The following is a 6,406-nucleotide window of genomic DNA, read 5'->3' as shown; positions in this document are numbered from 1 at the left end:
TCCTAGAAATGGGTTCTGTCTCTGGTTGCTGAAACCCAGTTGATGTTACTGCAGGATGATGAGGGACGCTGAGTGTGTCCTCCAGGAAGAGCACCATCACATTACCCCTGCCTCCACCCAGCAATAACACAGCAACATCGCTGGTATAAAAGGCAGTGAAGCCCAAGGAGGACTGAAATATAGTTCTTCGTGGTAAAGTCATGAAAGCAGATTGGAACAGAGCAGGAACAGGGGATTGAGCTGGATGGTCAGCTGTTTTCCATTGAATGGTGGAGCCAGATTCAAAGGCCGAATGACCTTCTCCTGCTGCTATCTCCCAGGTACATATACATATATTAATTATTTATATAGCCATGGAGCCCGGGTAGGAAGAAGTAGTCAGGGCAGGGATTCTGCAGGAGATTGCAGTTCCTCCTCAGTTTTCATTGAGGGATGGTTTGATGGATTTTATTTAACTTTTGTCTTTAACGCAAGGTTTGTGAATTTGTTTTCTTTTGAAAAGTACAAGCTTATTCCACAATAAATAAAACTTAAAGAATCGAAACTATCTGCATATAACAGTTTTTAAAATTTCAAATGCCCTTTAAACAAAATCCTGTCTACTCCCGGACACCATCACGTTTCAGTTACTCAAACTCCAGGGAAATATTCCTTCCCTCTCTGAACCTTTGGTTTGATTTAACTACTTTCAGTTCTCGTTCTGTGAGCTGTGAAGCATTTTTCTCCCATTTCTCCTCCCCAGAAGTGTTATCTCACCCAGCTGAGCAACCTTCCCACCATCAACATCATTATTCCATTATTTTGCTTTTTGTTAACATATAATCGCCAGCAGTAGCACACCAGTGTCATCAGTTGAATATTTACAAACAAAGCCCATTATGGGCAAAGCAAACCATTACAAGTGACAGAGTGGGAAGGGACTAAATCAATGTAGAGTTGGGGGTGAGGGGGTGGCGGTGGCGGTGGAGATAAAGCACTGTATCCCCTGTGGTGCCCACCTTTATCTAATGGCATAGAGAACATTGATACACACCACATGCTCCTCCTCCAAGGACACCCTGAGAATATTCTTTGTCCTCAATCATAGAATATAATCCCTACAGTGTGGAAGGAGAGCATTGGTCCATCAAATCCCACCAACCATCTGAAGAACATCCCGCCCAGGGCACTCCATCCCTGTAACACTGCATATCCCATGGCTGATACACTTAGTCTGCAAATTCTGAACACTGTGGACAATTTATGACGATCGATCCACCTAACCTACATATCTTTGAATTGTGGGAGAAAAGCAGCGCACATGGAGGGTACCCACACTATTATGGGGAGAATGTGGATACCCCACATAGGCCGTTGACCAAGGCTGGACTGCAACCTTTTACCTGGTGCTGTGAGACAGCAGTGCTATGATCACAATTTAAATCAATACAGATGAACCCTGCCCCTTGTCACATTGCTGTTTGTGGTGACCTACTGCCCAGAGAGGCATCCTGAGGTTCAGAAAGTGGCAATATAAATTCAGTCAACTCCAGCCCAGTTAATGTGGTTAACAACAACATCAATACTCCAGCAGTGTCATCATGTACAAGGTCCACCCCTGACTCTGATGGACAGTAACTGCAGAATCAGAGTCCTGCAGTGATGTGTGAACTCTACCCCACACGGAGCAGGGGGATGACCACTTCCCTGTGTGCACTCACTGGGCGCTCAGTCGTGTTGAGTCTCAGCAAATCCCTTGTCACACAGAGAGGGAAACATCTCCTACCCAGTGTGAACCCGCTGGTGTCTCAGGGGGTCAGGATGAATCACTGAATCCCCTCTCACACCCTGACCATCTGAATGGCCTCTCCCCTGTGTGGGCTCACTGGGGTCTCAGTGGGGCAGGATGAATCACTGAATTCCCTCTCACACACTGACCATCTGAATGGCCTCTCCCCCTGTGTGGGATCACTGGGGTCTCAGGGGGTCAGGATGAATCACTGAATCCCCTCTCACACACTGACCATCTGAATGGTCTCTCCCCTGTGTGGGCTCACTGGGGTCTCAGGGGGTCAGGATGAATCACTGAATCCCCTCTCACACCCTGACCATCTGAATGGTCTCTCCCCTGTGTGGGCTCACTGGGGACTCAGGGGGTCAGGATGACTCACTGAATCCTCTCTCACACCCTGACCATCTGAATGGCCTCTCCCCTGTGTGGGCTCACTGGGGACTCAGGGGGTCAGGATGAATCACTGAATCCCCTCTCACACCCTAACCATCTGAATGGCCTCTCCCCAGTGTGGGCTCACTGGGGACTCAGGGGGTCAGGATGAATCACTGAATCCCCTCTCACACCCTGACCATCTGAATGGCCTCTCCCCAGTGTGGGCTCACTGGGGTCTCAGCAGGTGGTGCATTTGAGTGAATCTCTCCCCACATTGGGAGCAAGTGAATGGTCATTCTCCAGAGTGAGCTCGCTGGTGTTTCAGCAGATCAGAGGACTGAGTGAATCCTTTCCCACACATGGAGCAGGTGAAGGATCTAAATCCATTGTGCCCCCTCTGGTGCCTCAGCAGATTGTAAGATCGAGTAAATCCCTTCCCATACGTGAGGCAGGTGAACAGCCTCTCCGCAGTGCGACTGTGTCAGTGAGTGTCCCACTGGGAGGGGTAAGTCAATTTCTTCCCACAGTCCCCAAATTTACACAGCCTCACCCTGGTTCCGTTACATTGGTGTCTTCCCAGATCACATGACCGGTTAAATATTCGACCAGCTGCCTAACATGGGAATGATTTCTCTGAGCTCGGAATGCTGCTTTCCCCTTTTATGTTACTGATAAGGATCAGGACCTGCAGAATTGGACAACTCTGCAGTTGATGTGATGTTAAAGCTGAGTTTTCCATCTATGAACTCTCTCTCTCTGTGAAACAAGTTTTTTCCTATCATTACTCCAACTGCCAACACCAGCTCTCCCTTCAGCTCTCCTGAATGTCTAAATTTGGACTAATGCAAAGACCTCAGGAATGTGCTTTTCTCTCATTTGTTTCTGAAAGTAAATTGGAGCCATTTTGAATAAATTTATACACTTTACCAGCAGAACTCATGCCTACTCTGTCATTTACGATTTGTAACCTCTGGGAAATTTGTTACCATCTTCGACGACCGTTATAATGCTCTGCCCACTTCTCTGGAGCCAGGATAAGTCAATTCTAACAATTACCAATAGATTGTATCTGAACAGAATGTCCCCACAACAGGAGGCACTCTGACACTCAGTGCCCATCATTTAAGTTATTTTTCTTAAAACCCCTCATGTGTCTGGCAAAACAATTGAAGATATTTTATACAGTTGCCTTTCAGTCTCAATTGCCACTTCCAGTCCATGAAGCAGCCAGTAACACGCCATAGCGACTTGAATTCTAACAGCAGCATTGCCTTGGCAGAAGAGATTGAGGAGAATGAAACTGTCTTCTCTGGACTATCTAAACATGAAACACTTCAAATGAACGAAAATCTTAAAGAGATCAATATGGTAGACACAGCAAGGATGTGTGCCCTGGCTGGTGTGTCTGGAATGAAATCAGCACTAACTGTGGTATCTTTACCCAGCATCCCCTTTAGCTGCATAAATGTTTAAGACTTATTTGCTGCTCTAATTCCATTGTTTTGATCACTTCCATTTGTAACTGCTGTAATGTTGACAGCCATGCAAATTTATAACATTTGATTCAATCCATTCCAAAACCATCTCTGTATCTGTGTCTCATTTTTGTTCACTGAGACCCTCATTCAATCTGACATCTTTACAAACCCTGCCCTGATATTTCCTTAGAGGGCTCAGAATAAAATGTTCACAGAATGTTAATGCTGAAAGGAGGCTGCTTAACTCATCAGCTCTCCAAAGGTAAGAGGGCTGAGAGGTAAATAAGAGGGTGTGTGGGGTTGGTGGGATGGGAACTCGGAAGGCAATAGGTAGATGTAGATGGGAGGTATGATGAGAGGTTGGAGTGGATAATTGGGAAGGAAGATGGACAGGTGGGACAGTTCAAGAGGCCAGTGTCGAGTTGGAGGGTTGGATCTGAGATAAGGTGGGAGGGAGGGGAGATGGGCAAACCTTGATGCCGTGTGGTTGAAGGGTCCCAAGATGGAAGATAAGGTGTTATTCCTCCAGGCGTCGAGCGGCTGGGATTTGGCAATGGAGGCAGCCCAGAACCTACATGTCCTTGGTGGAGTGGGAGAGGGCGTTGAAGTGGTCGGCCACAGGGTGGTGGAGTTGTTTGGTGCATGTGTTCCAGAAATGTTCTGAATCAAGTTGGCGTTCTGATTCCCCAATGAAGAAGAGACCACATCGAGAGCAAAGGATAAAATAGGTGAGGTATCTGGACGTGCAGGGAAATCTCTGCTGGATATGGGAGGATCCTTTGGAGCCTTGGATTGACGTGAAGTGAAGGTGTGGGCACAGGTTTTACACCTCTTGAACTGGCAATCAAAGGTGCTGGGAGTGGAGGGTTTGTTGGTGGGGAGCATGGATCTAATGAGGGAGTCACAGAGGAAATGGTCTTTGTGGAATGCTGAAAGGGGTGGGAAGGGAAATATATCTCTGATGGTGCGGTCTGCTCGAAGGTGGTGGAACTGGCAGAGGATGATGTGTTGTATCTGGGTGGAAGGTGAGGACTGGGGGGTTCTATCCCTGTTGCGTTGGAGGTGTGGGGTTCAACAGTAGAGGTACAGGAAGTGGAGGAGATACACTGGAGAGCATTGTTGACCACATTGGAGGGGAAATTGTGAATCGTTGAAAGAGGAGGCAATTTGGTATGTTCTGGAGTGTTCTGCCAGCTTGCATCAAGTATCACTGGAACACTGCAGTAAGCTTGAGACAGAGATGTTGGCCAGTGAAGTCTTGTGTGTTAAAGAGCAGGCAACTGGAAGCTCAGGGTCTTTTTTTCAGCAGAACGTAGATCATCAGCCACCATTTCCACCACCGCCACTGAGATGCTGCCAGACACAGGTTCCTGTCCCCTCCATTAACAGCTATGCACCCTCCCAGCAAGATCATTCTCCACTCCTTTGTATTTCCAAATACTCCTGTCTCTCTTTGCACTCCATCTCAACCTATTATTTACTCTTTATCCCCTATCTCCTGCAGTCCAAAGATATGCAGGTTCGGTAAATTGGCCAAGCTACATTTCCCGTAGTATTCTGGGATGCATAGTTTAGGTGCATTAGTCAGGGGAAATGTAGAGCAATAGGGTCGGGGAATGGGTTGGGCTGAGATAATCATCGGAGGGTGGGTGTGAGCTTGTTGGGCCGATGGCCCTGTTTCCACACGGTGGCTGGGAAAATTTAGAATTCCTACAATCGGATCTAAGGAAGGGTCACAGGTACCGGAATGACCCTTGGTGTGTGAAGGAGATGGAAACGGGAAAGGGGAAGTGGCAGTGGAAACCGAATGAAATGCATCAGTTTAGACTGGGAGGGGTTTAATTACACTCTGTTCAGGTCGCTAGTCCTGAATTAGAAACTCCTGCTCCCACGTTTGCAGCAAATGGGAAAATGTCTGTGGCCCTCAGGCAATGATAGGTCCTGGGTTATGGCCACCATCTTTATTGGGGGCAAGGTACAGCGAGGCGCATGGACATGTCCTCTTCCTGGTGGGAGGGGGGGGGGCGGCGGCGGGGTGATTTGAAGAGGAGCATTTACACATCAGACACATACCAAGGAAATATTTGTCTTTGATATTCATCTTGCACTGACTGTGAGCTTTGTCTTGTGAACTTTTTTTTATCAGATATTAATTGAGAATAATTGACACCAGGATCGCAAAAGCATGTTTCTACAGTCAGCGGAGTCATCAGGATCTGAATATCATTGGCATTTAACTGTGGAACGAGAAAGGTTTGTCTGTTCTGTCTGTTGAAAAGTAGCTCATATTTTTAGGTAAAAACAAAGTCCTGTGGCCTAACATTTCAACTCCCCTCCCACTCAGCAATGACATGGAGGTCCTGGGCCTCCTTCACCGCTGCTCCCTCACCACCAGACGCCTGGAGGAAGAACGCCTCATCTTCCACCTTTGAACACTTCAACCCCAGGGCATCAATGTGGACTTCACCAGTTTCCTCATTTCCCCTTCCCCCACCTCACCCCAGTTCCAAACTTCCAGCTCAGCACTGTCCCCATGACTTGTCCTACCTGCCTATCTTCCTTTCCACCTATCCACTCCACCCTCCTCTCTGACCCATCACCTTCATCATCACTCCCACTCATCTATTGTACTCTTTGCTACGTTCTCCCCACCCCCACCCTCCTCTCATTTATCTCTGCACCCTGCAGGCACCTTGTCTCTATCCCTGATGAAGGGCTTTTACTGCTCCTCGGATGCTGCCTGAACTGCTGTGCTTTTCCAGAACCACCCTATTCCAGACTC

The 6,406-nt window shown here is 47.7% G+C and overlaps 1 long non-coding RNA gene across 1 annotated transcript in view; it reads left to right on the top strand.

Annotated features, from left to right (window-relative positions):
* The window catches only part of LOC140471633 (uncharacterized), a 36,507-nt gene that overhangs the window by 22,927 nt on the left and 7,174 nt on the right, over positions 1–6,406 (top strand). Inside the window, exon 2 of the long non-coding RNA XR_011957120.1 lies at positions 5,771–5,877. This is a non-coding gene — a long non-coding RNA (uncharacterized lncRNA). The remainder of the gene's footprint in view (positions 1–5,770; positions 5,878–6,406) is intronic.

Source organism: Chiloscyllium punctatum, unplaced genomic scaffold, assembly GCF_047496795.1.
Source record: "Chiloscyllium punctatum isolate Juve2018m unplaced genomic scaffold, sChiPun1.3 scaffold_134, whole genome shotgun sequence".
NCBI classification, from domain to species: domain Eukaryota; kingdom Metazoa; phylum Chordata; class Chondrichthyes; order Orectolobiformes; family Hemiscylliidae; genus Chiloscyllium; species Chiloscyllium punctatum.
Note: the sequence above shows the minus strand (reverse complement) of the source record. Positions and strands in the feature narration are given on the sequence as shown.